At 40.4% G+C, this 21,908-nt stretch overlaps 1 protein-coding gene across 1 annotated transcript in view; it reads left to right on the forward strand.

Moving 5' to 3' along the window:
• Positions 1–569: 569 nt before the first annotated feature.
• Positions 570–21,908, forward strand: part of ddb2 (damage-specific DNA binding protein 2) — a 75,404-nt gene continuing 54,065 nt past the window's right edge. The window contains exons 1-2 of the mRNA XM_084363358.1: positions 570–661; positions 12,717–12,805. The gene's annotated coding sequence lies outside the window, so the exon portion shown is untranslated. The remainder of the gene's footprint in view (positions 662–12,716; positions 12,806–21,908) is intronic.

A 21,908-nucleotide genomic window follows, 5' to 3' on the forward strand; every position in this document is an offset into this window, starting at 1 on the left:
TTTTAGTGACACAGCCATAGTATATAGCCACCTATAAGTTGTGGGAGAAGTACACAGATCTTGTACTTAAGTAGAAGTACTAATACCAGAGTCCAGAAATACTCTATCACAATTTATTTCTTACCTGAAAATCCGTCTCATCCAGTTGTGAGGTTAGTTAGTGCACCTGTCTGTTCCTCCTGCTGGGTTACTCTCTACCACTGTGTTCAGCTAGCTAAAAACAAACGGCCTAACAATAGTTTACATTTAACATTTCTGTCAGTAAGGTATGGCTGCTAGCTGAGAGTTGAGCTCTGTATAGTATAATGTTACTTACGTGTCTTGTCTTGTAAATACACTCGAGCAAATGTTCCAGGTTTGGATTAGCATGTCGCGCTAACCGCTAGCTGTCTCCACCGGAAGTGTTGAATAATTTAGCCATATTCTGTCCCAACAACCGCCCGTAGCATCTTACTGCTCGTACAGGTGACCAGCAGCGATGTGGGTGGTGTTGGAGGGGAGGTGGGAGGGTTATACATATCTGTGGACGTTTTGTTTTTATTGCTGTCAAGAGAAGTGACCACTACTGGAATCCACTCCAACTGACATGAAGTCAAGCTAATGTTAGCCACAGCTGCCGTACAGGAAACCTAACAGCAGCCACCTGTGAAGGCTTCAGTCGGTGAGTGTTTGATATAAGTTGATGTGATAACAGCTCCAGATACATTTTAAATCAACTTTGAAGAACTGAAGGTGTGCAGAATAGAGTCATTACTATGTTCCCAGAGTGCTAGTTTCCCCAGATTTATGATACACATAATGAGAGTACAATAGGAGGGTTAATGTGTGTTAACAGAATATTGAACTGGGGACCATAGGACCCTGGAAACATAGAGCCTTGGGAACATAGGACCATGGGAACATAGGACCATGGGAACTAAAGGCCTTGGGAACATAGGATAATGGGAACTTGAAGGTATTATTGAACATTCAGCAACCAAATGTGATATTCCATCTCTCCCCTTCCTTTGCATTCACGTCACAATACCGCTGTTGTGTGAATCATCTGCCACCTCAAGTGGTTCCCTGTTTGTGACACTAGGTAACATTGCTAACGCTAGCTAATGTTAATATTGCTAATGCTTGCTAACTAATGTAAGGGCAGTACAGTTCAGCCATTTTCATGTTTTGTTTCCCAAAACAAACCAACTGTCAGAATTCTTACACAGACATTAACAAAACAATCATTTTGGGCCTGACAATTTTTTAATGATTAATTCACAATCATAATAATCTTTTTAAGGAAAAGAGATCTTTCATTCTGCACCTTTGTGCAAGCTCTATCAATATCACCTTTAAGGCCCTGGGAACATAGATAGGCTATGCTCCCATCCAGACTCGCGTCAAATCAACAATCAAATCAAGCTAAATGAGTTAGCAACCTCAGCTTGATTTGACTGTAAGAACAAGCCTCAGGAAGGTAACTACTCACGACATTATTTTTAGTTTTAAAAGAGGTTGTTGTCCAGGTTGATACTTTATTGGATTCCTCTTATCAGTCTTTTGAACATTATTGTCTTCGCATGATAGATGTTTTTCAAGTGTGCATTTACTGTAAACACCGTCCTTTCCCTACAGATTGTTTCTGGTGATAGAAACTGAAGGAAGAAAACAGTTTTCACCATAAGTTTGGCATTATTGATTTGCTTCTCGCCACAGTAAATAGTGATGAATTCTCACATATATATTTATATGTTTATATTTTTCTTTTTCAAGTACAAAAACAAAATAATGGCCTCTGATTATCTGCTGTCAGATAAACTTGACAAAAGCAACGGTAACTTTAACGGTTGTTTGTGTCTGGTACAAAGGTCATTAATTTAACCTATTATCTTAGCAATGCATCTGTCTCATACGTACTCTATTAAGAAACACTGGTCCTTTTGCTTTCCTCCCAGCGAATGCTCTCATTTCAGTATCCCTGTAGTGCACTATAGTCATCACTGGAGAGGTGCAGAGAGCAGCCTACACTCTAAAAGGCGTATATACTTTGATCACAAGATTGCCCACCCTTGTCTCTTGGCTTTTTAGAGAGCTCTTACACATATAAGTAAAAGTGAAGTGGCTGCATGATCTCTGTGCTGGAGAGCTCAACCCTGTCCAAATACTCTGTTGTGAAGCTCAAGTGTTATTCACAGCCTCAAAGTGATATGTTTACTTCCATTCAGTGGAGTGGACAGGCACACCTATGGGGCATGAAAGAAATATTGTTTTAGACAAAGTTTTCGAATAGGGCAACAATGGTCGAAAATCCATTGGTCGATAGGAATATATCTTAGGGCAGCAGCTAACGGCAGTTGGTTAGTGCACCTGTCTGTTCTGATTGTCGATTAATCTGACAATTATGGTCTGTATTAAAATTTAAAATAGTCAAAAAAATAATGAAAAATTCCCCACAGCCCAAAGAGAGACACCCACTAACATCTGGCTTTTGCCTTCAATGAGAAAGGGTACAGTCTGCATTCACTTCCAGGTCAAATGACTGCAGTAATCACAGATGTTAATCAACTCCAGATCCAGTGATGGAAACATGACACCTAGATAAACACACTCATTTTCACCTTTTCCAGGTGCCATGCTATGGCACGCATTGAAGTTAAGGATGTTTGCATGTTGGTACTTTCCCTCCATCTACAGTGTGTCTTTATTCAGAATGTTATTGATCAAGACTTTTTAAAGACAAGTTTTAATGTCTTCTGGATGCAGTCAATCACCAATTTTTACTGGGTGTACCTGCTTAGGACTGGGTAATCTATTTTGACTATATCGTTATCAAGATAAGAGACTATTTATCATCGTGAACTTGGATGTTGTTATATTGTGATATGGCATAAGTGGTCTCTTTTCTTTTTCTGGTTTTAAAGGCTGCATTATCGTAAGGTAATGTAATTTTCTGAACTCTAGCAGTTGCCTTTACCCTTAGTTATTATATCCATATTACTGATGATTATTAAATCCCCAAAAAATGATGTTAATATTTTGTGAAAGCGTTAATAGTCATCCCTATGATATTGTTGCAATATCGATATTGAGGTATTTTGTCACCCAATCCTCGCATTTTCAAAGTGCTTTGTGAAGTTTTAAAAATATCGAGATATATTTTATGAATTGCAATATATCCTAAATATATTGCAGTATTATTTCAAGGCCTTATAGCACAGCCCTATACCTGTGTTAAAAAGGAAAGCAAAATGCATATACACACAAATTATGGTGTAATAATAGTAAAAGAAAAGCATTTGATAGATGTGACTCAAGAATGTTTTGGCATTTTTGCTTGAAAATGACAAATCAATTATCAAAAAGTTGCCAATTATCTTTCAGTTAGCTCACAGATAATGAGTCGACTAATTGTAACACTTCTAAAATGTATCAAAGATGTGTTTTTTTCTTATTTGTGGTGGCAGTATATGTGAGTTATGAGTAAAACCATGTGTATACTTTTATGAACAAGACAGCTCTGCAGGGTTTTTCTTTCAAAGAAATACAGTTAAATAAACCCAGGGAAATTTTGACACCAGACTAATCAGATTTGTTTGATGAAATTGTTAGTGAAACTGGATTTCTTGCCCCTGCTTCCGGTCTCTGGTGATTCTTTTTTTCTTTTTTTTTTCCTGGTAAACACTTTATTTCTATTCCTGTTTGGTTCATTGAAGCATCTGTCATTCCCAGTGCTCCCACTGCGCCTGACAAAAGCAGAGCCATGTTAGATTGAAAAGACAGAGGGGCAATCTTTCAAATGGATCTCTTTTCGAAAATATATTATGACATAATCATGTTTTCTCCCTAAAAGCCCAGGGGAGGCCTGTCTGTCAGATTGCAGTCCTCTCTTGGCTGCCTGGCCTGAACAGAAACAGCAGTTGTGTGTTAATAGAACCCAGAGGCACTCTGAAACCTTACCCATTCTGCTTTACGCTCTCAGCCAGGAGATTAAAGTCAGGGAAACATTACAGGAGGCTGGATAATTGCCCCTGTGTCTCCAGCAGACAAAAGGCAACGCTCCGGCAATTCCCTCGGTAAATTGTCAAGAGAGGCTCAAGGATCCTTCAAGGCTGCAGCAAATTGTACAGTGCTGTCTAACAAACTACCAATCTCTGGATATTATGAGGCTTCCATATATCCTTGGCCATAATGACAGCTTGCACTGCCATAATGGAGTGCAGGCACAAGATAGCTTTTGTGAGCACACTTCCAATAGAAAAATTACTACCTTGGTTCCCAGTCTGTGCTTTTCATTTCTTGTTTTGTTCCCATTTGTGTTTTGATCTATTCTTCTATCATTTTTATTTTTCGTTTTTTATTCATGGCTGAGTGCTGGCTGCTGCCACCAACAGATGATTGCAACCTTTACTCCTGAGGGCCACTTGATCCCCCGACAGGAAAGAAAAAATCTGCAAGCAGTTAATGAGTTGCCATCCATGCCTAGTGTTAAGGGCGTCTACAAATTAACAGAGGCTTTTGTCAGGGCTCTCTCTTCGCTCCCTCTTTCCTGCTCTAGCCACCACTTTCTCTCTCTCTTCTGCCCCCCCCCCTCCCCATCTCACACTCCCTCCTGCTCTTCAATTTTCTCCCTCTACCTGCCTGCTTCACGCTCCAGTAGCTCCGTGGCGGGAGCGGCGCTGTCTGGCTTTGGCTCTGAGCAGCGCTCATTGTCAGCGCGGTTCATGTTTAGAATTAGCCATTTAATGAGAACAAAAGAAATTAATTGGTGGTTTAAGCCTAATGAGACGTCTGTGAAATTAACGGGCCTCGTCAATAGAAACAAATAAAATCCTTCAGCTTGTTGTTGTGGAGCATTATTCTGACAAAGCTTTTGACACAATGATGAATAGCAGGTCAGGAGAGACCATCTGTGCTTTTTTAAACCCCTGCAGGAGGGGGATGGAATGTGGGCTGGCTCGCAGAGATGGTGATAAAAGAGGGAGCGAGGGGAAAGGAGGGTGAGGGAGGGATGGGAGAAAAGAGGAAAGGAAAAAAAGCTGAGAAAAAAACAAATTCACCCGCTTTATTCATCGCCCTTTAGCATGATACCGCTGTCTAACCATGGTTACAAAGGAAATAAAAAACACGGGCATTAGCATGTGAAAGGCTCTGGGTCTCTGACTATGCGTCCAGAAAGCCAAAGAGCTCTGATTTCGAGGGATATTTAACCTCCTTTCAGACGGCAACAAAGGCCTGGCTGTCGCGCTGAGAGCAGTGGTTCAGCCTGATTGGGGCTCGGGAGGGAGGGAGGGGGGAGAGGAGGGGACAGGCAGGATCACAGACCTCATTTGTTCCCCCTCTTTACTTTAGCCTGTCTCTATTCCCACTGAAGAGCAGCATTTCCTCTCTGTGCCCCTCCTCCTCCCCCTCTCTCAAAGTTGTAAATGTATGACCTGAGGAATAAATTGGATGGGAAGGAGGCGAGGAGGCAGCACAGAGAGGAGCAATACATCTCTATCATGTTCGGTGACCTTTATTTACCGCGCATTGAGCAACATCGTTGTTATGTGTCTGCCTCGCTTCCTTTGCTTTTAATGTCTCCCCGACATGGAAGTTGTGGACGTGATGGAGGTGGTTATCTGCATGTCTGCGACTCAGCCCTACCCTCGCCTCTCTGGCCACCCAGCAGGGCCGGCCCAGCCCAGCCTGTTTGTGTATCATGGAGAAACTGTTTGCTTTCCTGCGCTGATCAAATAAACAGGCCATGTCTTTGGGGGGCGGGAGGTTGGAGGAGTGGTGTCTGTGTGTTGTTTAGCTCTCTGGGTGTAGATAAGGAATTGTTTGATGGGGTAGAGAGAAACGAGAGCGATTTAGGTCAGCTAATCTGATTTACACAGAGATGGTCTGGCCATTGCAGGGAGCAGTAATTACATAGAGGGATTAGAAGCCCCCCAACGCTCCCAACCTACAGAGAGGAGAGAGGGGTGGAGGCTTTAAGGCCTGAGAACTGCTCGAGTATGTTACTGCAACAACAACAGCTTGAGCAGTTCGTGGTGCAGATTAAAAATGGCTGAGATTGCGCTCAAAACAAAGGGCACATTTGGCTAAAGAAGTATTACTTAGCTTGTTTACATGCATTTACATCTGCTGCTTTGATCCCACAATTATCAGAATTTGCGGCCAAATATCACAGTCTCGTCTGCCAGGGAAATAGGCGGTACCAGCTCAAGTCATCAGTATAGTCGTTCATCAGATCATCGTTAATTTTTTTCTCTCTAGGAACCTGTTTACAGAGTACACAGCGTAAAAAAAGTCACATGCTATGTTTCCCTGACTCTGGATCACCCTCCGTCACTGCTGCAGCTGCTCTGTATTTCTGTGTGCTTTATGCGATGCATAATTTGCAGATTGATCGCTTTCAGCCTCGACATTCTGTTCACGATTACCTATTTTTCCATGTTTCTGCTAGGTACGCAGAGCAAATATTCCACGCTTCTCTCGCCGCCATTTGTCTGTGTATTTAAAATGCACAGCTGAATAATTGCACTGCCAGAGTCATTACTTCATCCACAGGAATGACTTGCACGCTTGGCTGCTGTTTCTAGAGTGTGCTTGGCTAATCCACTCATTGCTTTGTGCATTCAGTGCTGTGAACCATAGGGCACCCGCTTGGATGCCCGTGCATAAATTACTGCCATGGAACATAAAGTGCTGGGAGGATTTTCCTTAACGATCGCCAACGCTTTAAACGCTTCTGCTTCAACAGTCGATACTGCTCAGCCCATTCAATTATTCAGCGGCCCGTCCCTCATTAACAAAATCCTGACCTTGACATGTCTGCCCCATTTCTCTCCCCTGACAGACTCGGCTCTCCAAACGACTCTGTTTGCTCTGATATTGGCTGGGAAATCCATGCATATTGATAAGTTGTTTGCAGTGTAATTGAAAATGTCAGTTATGAGGCCCATGCAGGCAAAGGTCGGCCCCAAGAACAAAAGCTGACAGGCTGATGTGTGTGGAGCATATACTGTGTGGTATAGGGATGAAGAAGAGTAGGATCACAGTGGAATGAATTCTGATACTCTTGCATAAATTTATATCTTACAACTTGTATGTGCCAAAAGGTCCAGTAAAAACCAACAGAGAACATTTTAAGATGTTTTAAACCTGAGGTAATTACATGAATCCTCTCCATTTTCATATAGTTTTATGGATTGGTTTGCGGTCACTTGATTGAAATTCTAATCTGTTTCCAAAGGTCAAATTGTTCATCATTCATATCTCATGGTCTGGGTAAACATCCACTGCTCAAACATTCGATAGGACTTATGAATATGCTCATTAAAATTGGTAACCAGCCCTCTCTTGAGGAGTCACAGGTGCCCTGTGGGTGCTGTCTTATCTCAGGGACATGTTGTACCTTGTGCATCAGTGACATGATGTGTCAATCAAAAGCTGCCATGCTCTGCATCTCAGAGCTCACAATCTGACTGTCATAATCTGCTCCACAGGGGTGGGATCTGAGGTTAAAGTGCTTGCCACTATTTCTACATAAACAAAGATTTGAACCTCAATCCCCAGGAGCCTCAGCTGGCTGGCCGACAGGCCCCCACCCCCGCCATACTCCGTCCTCCCCGCAGGCAGAGTGGTGACTGCCTGCTGGTTCTTTAATCGATTGCTAATGGGTTCAATTCCATCGTTGAGGAGCTGCTTGGAACCTGGCCCTGAGACTGAATGAAGTGGAAATACCATTTGCGGCTTTATGAGCCATTATACTGCAGCGAGAGACCTCTATTCGGCATGCTTCATAGCGCTGCAGAGAGTTTTGCACCACCGCTTGATGGTTTTTCTTATGCCGGCTCCTACTGCTTTCGTCTCAGTGCTCTCCATTTACACTGTGCCCTAAAGCATTTACATCCATTCAATCTACAACAAAATAGCTTTGCTTTGCTGCATTTTTCACAAGACTTGATGTGTAGGGTAATTACCATAGTATATATCCCTTGTACACATGAGGGCCCAACAGATTCATTCCATCTTTAAGATGTGTTATTATTCATCAGCTTTTATCAGTAGCAGAACCTATGGTATCCCTGTGTGTTATTACTCACAACTGTGAGCATGCATTTCAGACAGTATGAAATATGTAAGTGGTGGAAAAGTTATGAAACTGCAGTTGTTGTTTTTTTTTTATTGCAGTAACATGTTTCCACCTTGGATAGATGTGCACCGAGCGAGCTTGTAGCTCATACTCCACTCTCCCTGGTTTACAGATCTGCCCAGATTTCTGCAGTGCTCTTATGAGCTTGCTCTGGCTGAAATGCAAAGCTAAGCAGCCAACGCTGCTCTACATTTCACAGCCAGTCCCAGCAGACATGTGCTCTTTGAAGCATTTCTGGGCCAGGGATACAAGTCTTGTTTGTTCAGTACTTCTGGAGAAAAAAAAAAAAAGGGAGAGAAAAAATGTAAGCTATTTTTTTCTTTCACTACGGCAGAGAGTAACATTCTTTGACGTCTCAACAGAGAGCCTTGTATTACAGCACTTGCTGCCAGATGCCTTGATAGAATCACCCATGTCAAACAGGAAGAGAAATAAATGCTTCATTGAACTAGAGCTTAGCTTAGTGATGGCGGGCGGGAGGGAGGGATGGGAGGGGTGAGCAGGCTGCTATGTGGGTGTCTGTGGGTGCCAGTTCACTAGTGGAGGGCTATTCTCAACCCTCAGTCTAAGCACTTTCTTAGATGTGGTGTGAATAATTAGTGTGCCTGGCCTAGATAGTCTCATCAATGGATATCTAATCTTCTAAAGAATAGGAAAAAGAAAGCTGTAATCAAGGAAGCCGCTGATTTTTGGTAGGCGACCTAGTGCCAGCAGTTGCAGCAGGGTACAAAGCACATGTTTGTGTTTGTTCTTTCAGGCTCATCTTCCAGCGCCAAGTAGAGTATGACAGGATTTACATGCAGGTTCCTAATCTCTGTAAGCGAACCTGTTTCGGGATGTAATTCACATGGTATGTCTTTTGATTCGGATTAGTCTGGGCAATCCTCTTACCCGTGGCTCAGTATAACTTATCACTGACAAGGCCGTCTCGTGGAGCAGTGCAAATCCTCATATCCACCCCTCCCAGACTTCCAACTCTTAATTCTAATCTGTCCAAATCTGATCTGAGACTTTAACTTCCAAATACCTCTTGAAAGCCAGAGCTCAAGCTGAAGTTCATGCAAGGGCTTTGGATTACATAAATTGAGGTTAGGGATTTCCAATATGGCCTTATGTTTGAGAATAGAGCAGGATTTGGATGTAGGTTGTGGTGGCAAATCTCCTGCATTTTATCATTTTGTCTCCTCAGTATTGAATCTTAAATAATGGGATCATTACTCATGTTCTACCCAGTGTCCTTTGGTAATTGATAATGTACCTTTTGTGTGAATTTACATAAAGTATGTTATTCTATATCCCCCAAATTTTCTATATGTAGTCATTCTTTTGTTCATTTGTTATACTTTGAAAATGAAATTGTTAGATAGAAAAAGTTTTCAAAACACTGCACACTTTACTTGATGATGTGCTTTGACGTGAAAATACCATCAAATATTTAAATTTATGAGTCACATTTCTGATCCTTTAAGGTTCTTTATAATTCAATAAACAGGATTTAAAGTAGAGCAGGCATGCTCCACTTTTTCTGCCTCAGCCGGAAGGCCACAAACGGGCTCTTATTAAACGTTGTAAGATTATGCCTTAATCTCACTGAACACATGTTGGGTGGAATAAAAGCAATTTTATTTCTGAAACAGTGCTTCACACAGCTCTCCCTTCTATAATCTCATCCCAGCTTCTGCTCAGAATAAAAAGTCTTGTTGGCGTGCCAAAGCCGCTGTGTGTTTTGAGGAGGCTGAGAGATCAAGGTCCTAATTGAGAGTTATAACCCATTAACGTACCTGCCCCAGACTTGGACTGCACCTATAGCGCAGAGACAAACTTGGTTGTCAGCCGGAGAGGATTTGGGAGCCATGTTCTCTGCTCTTGGTGAGACAGTGGTGTGAAGATGACGATAAGCCAAAGCTCTAAATCCCAGACTCAGCTGTCTTATCTGGAGCTGCTGGGCCGTGTGGCATGCTTTAATGGAGGCGGCTCACTGTCTGAGCTTTAGCTACAATCGCATTAAGATTCCCCTTCACCTCAACTAGGCTTGTTTGTTGTCAGTTTTTGATTGAATCTTGTGAATTAAGGTTTCATCTCCGTTAAAGTCACCCCACGGTTTAATTCTTCCAACTGCTGCGTTTCCAGGAACGAACAGTCTAATTTAATCTCTTATCATGTGAGAGAGTGACAATAATACTACAACTAATAACACACTAATACGCTGAAAAATAATCAAACTTCTCTCGTAAAACTGAAGATTTGCCTTTTTGCCCTTGTTGTTAGCTGCAAAGGAGCAAAGCCTGACGAACAAAAAAGAATCAATTATTGTAGGCAGATGAAATGACTTAAAAACAACAACAACACTTCTTTTAGCATTTAATGACAGAAAAAATGGCTAGTTAACAAACCTCTTTGAAAACAACACTGTGCAGTCGTCTGAAAAAGGCATTTGCTTCCTCACTCGCATCGCATTCTCCTGTCACCTGCAAATGAGATATTTTATTCTGAAGAGAAAAAAAGCCTCACCCAACAAAATGTTTATACAGCCAGTACTTAATGAATGCAAGTCACATACAATATACACCTAGTACTTAAATGTAGGAGATTTGAGAAGTCAGTGATAATGTGATGAAAACTTAAAGGGACTCCATATGAGAAACACACCAGAAATGTACACAGTAGAGATTATTTTTAATAAATTGCAGCCATTTTAATCAGTAGCATCCATTTTGTCCTGATAGATGAGGAAAAAAACAGATGTTCCACAGGTGTGTCTAATGAGTTGTATCCTAAGTCTATTAGTTTTGCATATACTTATCAATCAAATGTCATAATTGTTATATATTACCAGGCCTTATCTGAATGTGGTTAGAGGATTTCCGTGATCAATTACAATAAAGCTTTAAAATATGCTTACATCCTCTGACTGTTAGTAGGGCTGGGTGATATGATATGGACAAGACAATACCTAAGCCAATATATCTAATATCACATTCAAACTAAGTAATGGAAATAGACAGGTGTTTTGCTTTGACTTCTTAATATGAAGTAATTGTTGATAGCACAGTGTAATAGAAATATTACACTATCGGTGCTTCGATTGCTTCCCTATAAACCCCACTTTCACTGTGCTATTTTGTCTGTCTGGGCACCAAATCTCCTGGGAAAATGAAGGCTGACTGTCTCCAGTATAGGCTGAATGAATGAATAAACTTATGTTTGGACCTGTTTTGTTGGTAGTTGCTACTTCCCAAAATGAAAAGCAATGCGGTTGTCTTTGGAACAGCAGTGCCAACAATAATACCACTTGGAAACATGCCTCTTTTCTCTGTTTTATAACATTGTAAATGGAATATCTTTGGGTTTTGGATTTATGGTTGGGAGTCGTGTTGGACTAGTGTTGAAATTATTGAAATTATTGAAAAATTGGGAACAATCTATCAATTTGTAGATATTTGAAATGGTTTCAATACTCAGTTTCCTTAGTATCGATACACTGGTCTGTGTTATCACACACATGATTTTTAAAGGCCTAATCTACAGAGAAAAAAACAATTGTTTCTAAAAAAGTGCAATATTTAATGTTTAATTCAATCTTTCTGTTGTTCTCTGCTACAAGCCTCATTGTCATGTTATAACCACATTATATTCATCTCAAATTTAATGCGCGTTTTCCCCCGTGGTATCGAATATTGATATTTTTCAAGGTGTGTATCATATTTAGTAATTCCAGTATTTAACAACCCAGCATTGGACTGGGAAATTGTGATGCTTTAATAGCTGCAGGATATAGATGCTGTGTACAGGGTCAGCTGGCAGCCCCTTACAGCCATAAAGTCATATTGTGGCAGGTTGGATTGACCTTGTTTCAAACTGATAGCCTGGCCTGGCAGTACCTCTGGCATTGTTGTGCTTTTGCTATTATCTTTCCTCTGTTTACCCCCCCCTCCCCTCCCACCCACCTATCCACGCACAAACACACACACATGCACAGTGTGTGCATGTAGCACACCCATACCCCCAGTGAGTCCCAGTCTGTTTACTCAGGTGCCTGCTCGCTCGGTGCAGTGATGAACTCCTGTGCAGACTTTAACACTCCGCTGCCTCTCAGGCAAATGCCAAAACAAATCTTGTCATAATTAGCAGTAATCCTGCTCATTACCGTCTGCTTAATTATCCTATTAATAGCACTTCCTGGGAGAGCTTGTTTGCTACGCAGGCAAATGTTTGTTCCTAAATTAGCAGACAAGAAGACAGCTCCATTGTTCAAACAGCAGCTTTGACAAAGCAGAACAGGCAGGATTAACAGCAGACAGAACGGGCCACAAGCTCATCTCCGCTTGGCGCTGACAGGCAGGGAGGAGGCAGCCTGGGCCAACAACAGCACTCTTATCCTGCAAGCTGCTGTATAATCTACATAGTCAAGTACACACAATCAGCACAAGCTACTTGTCATATCAGAGCTGCAGCGTACTATGAAATAAGCATGAGTGACGAGAATAGAACAAGCTACAGGTGCACAGTTAATATACAGTGCTTTTTAATGTGTCTGATGTTCAGTTTTTCATCACTGTGAATGGAGATAAAGCCACTGTGTTGTTCTTAATAGGATCCAGTCAGATGCCTCCGACCTGAGAGCCAAGAGCATTACTGCAGCACCCCGCAGACAACCGCCCGACTAACCTCATTACATTCCAGGTAACAAGACACTAATGTAGACTTACAAGGCTATGTGACTTTCAAAGGGAGAGTTGTGCCTGCTCCCAATCTTGTAAGGCAATAGGCTGATCATGGTAAAAATGGAGGTATTAGTCAATTGGATCTGTCTTATCCATCCAGCCCCCCCAAGTTTCCAAACAAGGCTCCAGAGGAAAGCTTTTAAAGTAAATAAGGCAAGTGCTCAGAGCGAGGTGAGGAGCAGCCACACAGAGCTATGCACACTAACCTAAGCAGACCCAACACCTCACGCTCCAGCAGGCCTATATATTATAAATGACCCTCTCTCTTTTCCCCCATGCACCAACCCCCTATACATACACAGTGTGCCATAGCTGGAGTAAGCAGAGCCCGGTCTGTGAAGCCTGCAGCACTGTCAGCCCATTGATGTACAACACTCTGCCCTTTGTTCCTTGTACACAAACACACTTTCCACATTAATATTTTACAGGAAATGTACTCCGTGCTTGTGATTTAAAGCCTTTTCTTGTTAACAATGCTGTTTTCTCTATTCTGTTGCACTGAATTATGAAGGCAACTTGTCAAAAAAGAAGACATGCCCATTATATTATAATACTACTGGAGATAAATGATTACTGGCAAGGCACGAGTGACTTAATCCACTGTGCCTCGCTGTGTTCTAGTTCAAACATTTTCCCCGAGGTTGCACTTGCAGCTATTAGTTAAGAGCATGGAGATGTGTTTAATGTGGTGTGCGCACAGTGTGTGTGAGTGAGCATTTGTAATGTGTGTACACATTATGCACATATGCATATTATACATTGCTTTATAGCCGGTGCATTTTTTGTCAGATCTCTTTGTCGGAGTGTGAGAAAACGTACAGCTATGTGATGTCGCTTGTTTGTTCTTGTTGTCAGAGAAAAGGCAAGGATCAATGGATTTTCCTTGCAAGAGTGAAACATGACAGACATAACGAAAGCCTTTCATGAGAAATGAATGAATAATTCATGGGCGCTCTCTGGCTGTGCTTTGTTGTGTCTCATACAGATGGGATTACAGAAGGCTAGATCTTGGAAACATATGAAAGATTAATTTGTGATCTGGGACACTGCTTGCTTACAAAAGGACTAAATAATGATTTTACTGAGAGTGGCAGGGATCTGGGGATGGGTGTGATGCGCACAGGGGGCTGGACACAAAGAGCCTGCAGAGAAACACAGCACACAGCACTCATAATAATGTTACCTGACAGATATTCAAAAACTTTGAGTGGAAAAGTGAACTTCAGTTCTTTAACTGTTCTCTCATTACTTTGATTGATGCTGAGATGCAATAAAAACTCAAAGACAAGTAGTGTTGGAACAGCATCGTTAATCGTTTTTTGTATTGATCCCTTCAGAAAGAAGTCAAGTTGCTTCACACAATTTTACACAGGAAGGTCAGACACATAGCAGCTACAAAACATCTTCCCGAGCTGTCCGCAATTTGCTGAAGGACGCTTCAGCTGGGCGGATGCTTTTTGAATCATGGCCCTCCAGCTCAATAACTGTCTTCAAATTAGCAGCCTGCTGCCCAAATTTAATAGCAGTAGACTAGGTGCTCCAGTCTTCATAGCTGAATGTGGCATTAGGGGGTTGCCTGAAAATAACTCCTATCTTTTCTAAAAGAGCCCTCCAATAATTCACCGGGGAGCATGAGAAGCTGTTGTCTGGTGTCTCCCAGATGGCAGAGACTCTAGGGTGGCAGCGCTTGTTGTTTTTGATGAGCTGTGCATATACAAAAGCAAAACATCTGGAGCCGCCATGTGGCCTCTCCATTTGGCCAACCCCATACCTCTCCGAGCCAGATGCACCCAAACAACTGTGAGCTAAACAGCATGAATGATTCATAGAGGAGTGAGAGGCACAGCTCACACCAGAGACCTGCCAGCCACTTTGATTGGAAATGTGAAAAAGCTATGAATATGCACGAGACATTAAGCTTGCTACAGGGGATGATTTGTCAAATGATCTGTGTTTGACCAACATGGAGAAAGCTCCTGTGGTTTTCCTGATGAGAAAATAAGAAATTTAATGTCCAATTGCCAGAATCATTAAATTATTAAAATGTGTAAATGGTAAGCAAGGTGCTATGGAAATGTGACTGTGGCTCGATGCTGGATAGCTTCCCATGTCACAGATAAGGAGACAGTGTGGTAGGAGAGGGATTCACACCTGCTCCATGACTTGGTTAGATCAAACTTAATTAGATTCTAAATTGGAGACACTTTGCATCTGATATCAGACCATTTATGCAGGAATCTATCTGTGGAAATAAAGTTGTCAGACTGAACAGACGGTTGAGGTGAAAATACGTGCGACCATTAGACTCAGTGCTGGAGTCACTGACTGAGCAAGAAATTTAAGTTTGCTATTTTAATTTATTATAACGCATGTAAACCTATATCTTTTGATGAGTCTATTTTTAAAAATTGTTAATGTAAAATATCAAGAATTGTTGCACCTATAATGATAATGATAATGATACGGAGAGAAACTACGGATTGTAAAATGGTGGGAAACATGCTCACAATGTTACTGGAAGCATATAATATAGTAAACATAATGAGATGGAAATCTTGAAAGCTTTGCTGGAAAGAATGTTTGTGGGGATTAATTTGTTTGAGACAGAAGATATGATTCATATAATCTGTATTAAGGATATTCCAAAATGTGTCTGTATCACATTCACATTACCCTTATTTTGTTTATTATTTTTCAATATACAGCACATGTACAGTGTAGAGACACCTCCTCTGCAAATTCTCTAAACAAAAGTAGATATTTTAATGAAGAAAATTTTCTAGATCACATAGAAATCTGATCTTAAAAAATCCAGGACACTTCATAGTGTTGGTGAATTTTGAAAAAAACCCATCACATTTTCAGCTACTTTTTATTGAACCAAAAGGGCCTTAAAACTGTATTTATTCTACATCTGTTTGCTCATTTTCTTTACCTTTTTCTATTTTTTGTTCCCGCTCAATACGTATTATTTATGCATTTTGGTTACCTTTCAAAAGGCTTTTGGGTATGTTCACAAGAAAGAGAAACATCAGCCATAATCCTGCTGAGGCAGTTACTCAGCAAAATCACTGTTAAAGTATGTTAATAAAACATATCCCTCAGAAATATATGAATATTCATCATCACAAATTACACATCAAGTCATGCTGTAAGTATAGGTGTAGAGTAGTGTGGCGTTGTGTACAGACAGGCGATGTAATGATGTGTCTCAGTGATGAGCTGGTCACTGTCTATAAACAGACCGATACACATGGAGAGCTGCTGAAGCAGGTCTGTGGAGGAATGTGTCATCAGAGCTCTGACAGCATGCTAGACTCAGCACCGATGGCATTCACTGTCTAATGAGATGAGCTCTCGCTGCTAATTAACCCATCCATAACTCCCACTGCTCCATTCATCATTGCATAAAGCTAAGTGAAAAAAGACACAGACGCGGACAACAATATGTTTAGGCCTCTGCAGACATTCAGAGTGCAGTTCAAGTAAGTAACATGAGGTGTGGAAACGTAGTTATTGTTTATTGTTCTACTTTCTACTTCTGCTTCACTACATTATAGAGGTTCTAGTGAGGTTGTTTAAGTTAGCTTTAGCTTTAGTTGTATTGTATTGCTGCTTTAGTTACTACAGTAGTCATTTTTAAGATTTAAAATACAAATATAAATCAATAAAGAAAATATAATGTATTACTATAGGTTAAGATACCCAGAAGTATGTAAGGTAATTCAAATTAGTAATATTGCATATAGGATTCTGAGATGGGCCATTTATATGCTTTAAGTATATTGGGATGCTAATATTTTAAAGTAAAGGTTACGTTTCCCTGTGGTATTGCTGCTGGGGTTGGTGTTGCAAAGACAGCGTTAGCAATGTGGCTACCGTTAGCAGCCTGTCTATTGTCCAACGCAATAAACAACCCTAGGAATCCCAATCTGACCTAGAAAACCTCAATCTCCAGACCATGAAAAAGGCATAATAAAACACTTTAGACTTTAGACTTTTATTCATCCCACATCGGGGAAATTCACTTGTGACAGAAGCAGGTAGACAGACATACAATAAGTACACGAGCAGGTAGACAGACATACAATAAGTACAAGGGACATTAAACAAGTAGACTTAAAAATACTAAAAAGGATTTAAATAAGAGGAAGAAAAATATGAATATAAATATGTAAAAAATAAAAAAGGTATTATTGCAAAAGGGAATTGCACAAGATGGCGGAGGTAGAGGTGGTAAGTAGTGCAAGATAAGTAGGTGCTTATGGTGCTACATTAAGGGTTATTGTTGTTGAACAGTCTGACAGCAGTTGGAATGAATGACTTTTTACACCGAGGGTGAAGCAGTCTGTTGCTGAAGGAGCTTGGTTAACACTTGGTTGTAATAAGTAGTAGACAGGTTTTGTTACTTATTGGTATCATTTTTCTACAGGCATTACACTTCGAAATAATTTATTTTACTTCAGAATAATATGCATAAGCATAAAGGTTGTCCTTTGCCAGTTCAAGTATTGCTACTTCTAATGAAGTAAGAGATCTGGATATGCTGCCACCACTGTAGTCAGGTGTCAGACACAGATTAACAGCAACAAAATCACCTACATACAGTACATACAGTATATGTAGCTACTATATATAATGTGATCCTGTACAGCAGCCCTGCAATAAGCTGTAACTCAAGACCTCTGATGTCAAGTGTTGGCTCTTGTCTGTGGAAAAGAAACTGTGTGACTGGTTATTTGCATGTTCAGCAGCAAATTTGTCATTCAAGTGGTCATTCGAGACACGTTCTTAATGCGTAGGGTGAACTGCAATCTGCCTTAGTGAGATCTAGATGTACTATCAGGATACACCAGACACTGCATCTGTAGAGGGCCAAAGATTTGATACTTAACCTTCAGAAAGTCTGTTTATTTATTTTGTATTTGCATTGATGTGGCCAGTAAATCACTTTGAATCTGTCTTATATGAGCAGTACTGACAGGTCAGACCTTGTCTTGATGCAGGCTAATCTGTCTGATGGCTTTGATTTTCACTCATAATCCAGTTAGTAAAACCTGACACCTCTGTTGGAGGAGTTTAAGATAGTGTGTCCTCAGCTGCGAACTCTCTCTCTCCTTCAAGAGACATAGGAACCGTCTCGATGATCAAACCTGCATGCTTCCTGATCCTGAGGGACTGATATCCTATTGTCTGCAGGTTATCTACGATAATAGTTTGTATGACTGTTGTTAACCCCAGCTTTGGAACAGCCAGTTATCATGCAGGGAACACTCGTGTTAATTGCACATTTACATGCACACAAATTACTCATTTAGTGCGCAGTAATTGTTTGATTGAAGCATTAAACCATTAACAGAAAACAGAGTTCGGCGGTGCTGGATGGCCAGAGTTTATAGGAATGGTTTGATGGTCAGGTCGGGGGTGTGATCGCAAACAGACTTATTATTGATTTCATCCCAAATGGAGCAAAACTTAAATATTGGACACTTTTTACATAAACATGGATTAAGTTCAATGGTCCAGAGCCAGTGTTGCTAAAATTTGCTCATCTGCACTATAATATGTGGTTAAGTTTAGGGAAGGATCACGGTCATGGCTCATAAAATATTATTACAGTTACAGTAGGCAGCAGAAACACTTGGTTAAGGTCACGGAAAGGTTGTGCTTATGGTAACTGTGACAAAATGTAACCGCCACACTTCTTGCTACATTTAGGGCACACTACTTCCTGTATTGCTGTAAATGTTGGCATTGGATGTTAATCATTAGATGCATGATCTGCCAATATGAATGTAATTCCTGGCCTGAATGGCGAGACTGTTTTGGGTGTATTTCACCTTTTTAATTAATTTACAGAAATCCTTAACACAAGTCTTTTTGTCTCTTTCAGCCCAGGTATTTGACTCAAATCATGGTTACTCTTACGATTTCCTTAGTGCGAAAATCACTTCACAAAGATGCAGCATAGAACTGTGAACACAATAAAGCCAGGAGCGTCTGAGGAAAACCCAAACTAAGGGAAACTGAAAATGTAATGACCTGCTGCGGTAAACTTTTAGGTTGTGACTTATGGATTCTTACATTATTCACAACCCCACAGAATCTAGTTTTCTAACGTGGAGATCCTGGATTCTTTTTCTCGTCTTGTGCAACAATGCATCGCTTAGCAGTGAGGGACACAGATGAACAGCATTAGTGACCTTGTATGAGAATTAGATTGTGCCCTTCTGCTTGTATTTGATTCTGGTTTATTGCATTGATGGCAGCTTTCAATTTCCCCCAGTTCCCTTTGGTTTCAGAACTAAGCTGCGTAAAAAAGGATTAAGATTATGCTTTGAACGAGTCATCACTTTAAACTACAGATGGAGTTTACAGTTCAAAAGGGATTATGAATATTAAAGAGGGCATTTTTTTCTTTTCAAATGATTGGGTTTTGCTCCAGTGCATTGCTGAATCACATAGCATACACAAATTCAAAGGATTAAGCAAACATAAATCTTCAAGGTCTCTCTTATGACTAGGTCTGCATTTGAATTACCTTTGAATAATATCCAATTAAATAATGCATTGTTTCGAAGACAAACAGTCCTGTCACACAGGCTGAGTAAAAGCACAGGAGGTGGAAGTCCACAGATAATCGGTTTGCTTTGATTTGTAGGGGGTTTCTGTGATCAAATGGCTCAGGAGCTTTTTACTCTTATGTTGAGTTTTGAGTGACAGCACAACTGTTGAACAAAAGCCTTGTTTTCTCAAAAAGTACGCTTAGCTTTTCTGTGGAAAAAAACATACTTAACTGTCGATTGTTCTAGTAACAGTTTCATGAGAGTAGTCTTTACCTAAGTGATGTATAAGTGAACATCATTTTAGTATAAAGCAAAGCAACACCAAACAAAATTGTTGCATATTAAAAAACATATAGGCTGGTACTATACAGTATATGCCTACCCAGCTGCATGCTATTTTTCTCCACTGGAAACATTGCAAAACATTGATTAAAACTCACGAACCACTTGTTGAAACTAAATTTGAAATGTTTTCCACGGCAGACATTTTGATGTAACTGCATAAGCACATGTGTAAATAATCAATAATACCACTCAAACAATAACCTAATTGTTTTGTGTATGTTTTATCAGTGAAAATGCAAAATGATCATATCCAATAATGATTTATCTTATTACGATCATAATACGGTCGAAATAATGACAATATGATATTTATTTTCTGAACACATCCTGCTGCTCTACTTTGGACAGAATAAGTGTTTCCAGGCCTGTCTTAATGCTCAGCTAAGCTAATCACCAACTGGTTCAAGCATAATATTTAGCCTATTTCCCAAAATGTTGAAGCAAGTAATTTACTACCATGTTGATACCTAGACAGTACATACTGTGTGAACAAGGTGAGTGGTGGTAGTAGTAGTGGTACGTATTAAGCTTTAGTTTTCCAAACATACTGATTGAGATGCTTTAGACATAGGAGATGAAAGCTAATACTTACATTAGTTTGCCTCTTTTTGATTACCAGTAATTAAAACATATAACCAGTTGAAAGAAAGGTAGAAATAATGAAATGCAAGCTTAAAAAACTAACGGGTAAATACTGAGGATCATAGTTTGCTTTTGAGCTTGAAAACACCAGTTGAGAAAATTGTGCCAGGAGCTGCTCTGACGTTCAGTCATATCATATGATTTTCATCTGCAGATGGAAGTTTGCCCAGTTGTCATGGATTTGTAGTTATAGATGTGTAATAGTTATATAAAGATAATTTATAAATAAGTAAATTGTAAATTCTATGAAAAGAGGGCAAACTCACTTTACTTATGAGTGTCAAATGATATGATTTAAAGTCCCAGGATGACTCAGTCTATTAAATAGAAATTGCGGTGAGATAGTAAACAATTACAGGGAATAAAAACATGCCCTTCCTTGCCTCCATGGACATATTTAAATCCTATTGAATCCCTGAAACCATTTCAGTGTAGAAGCCTCAGCCCTAGGTGTAACAGAGATACAGGCCATCATGGAATAGAAACCTCATATCTCAAATCTGTTTGGGAGCAAATTACTGGCCGGGTCGATGACCAGTAAGCACATGAATGGATCAATATCTTCACTCTGAGGGAACAGTCTTCACTTATAATGACAATGTATTGACTTTTTAATAACCGCTCATGTTTCAGCAGTGCTAATCATTTTGCTCCCCCTGAAAATGGATCCTTTACTGTGTGAGTGTGTGTTTGTGTGTACGGATTAATGTGTGTGATGGAATGGGTGGATGGGTTTCTGCGTCTGTGTGTGTGTGTGTGCTTTGTTTATGTATGAAAGGTCATGCATGCATAACTGGCTGCATGTAGCATGTGTGGCATCTGTGCGAGCCTGAATGAGTAAGTACATGTGTGTCAGCATGTGTCTGGGTCCCATTTATGGAATTAAGTCGTACGTGAGATGACTAATTGCCCCGGTCTTGCTGTCATTATATCTCGCCAGCTGCTTAGATTAATTCAGGGTTTTCTTTTTCAGCTGTAAAACGAGATGCTTCTGATAATTGAGAGCCACCTGACAGGTCAGTTTTTACTGTCAAGGTATCATGACCCTTAAACCATCTCCCCGGCTATTCGCTGGTCTTGAGCTGCAGGTTTGGAGGTACAGTGGCCAACATGAGCCATCCTGTTCTGACAGACTGCCCCCTATGAATAAATGATGGACTGTGTGTGCAACGGTCGATGACTGAAATAGCAGCACTGCTGACGTGCTACTGCTTTCATCTCTGTCTGGTTTCAACAGCTGGGAGGTGCAGGCTGCTCACACAATTTCACTTAAACAAATCCTTAGTTTATGAAACAATCAATACAGCAGTGTGTGCTTTATTGAAGTTGCAGGATGTATGACTTATGTTATCAAATCAAAGTCTAAGGTAATTTTGTTCAGCTTTACTTAACTATATTGTAGGTATGTTTTTATGTTAATATATACATGTCTTTACAGGACCAGTGTAAAACATGGTGGGCTTGCTCCCTCTGTATATATGAAAGACTCACTCTACGATGACAAAAAGC

This window comes from Pagrus pagrus (genome assembly GCF_965226575.1).
Source record: "Pagrus pagrus genome assembly, chromosome: 10".
Classification (NCBI taxonomy): domain Eukaryota; kingdom Metazoa; phylum Chordata; class Actinopteri; order Spariformes; family Sparidae; genus Pagrus; species Pagrus pagrus.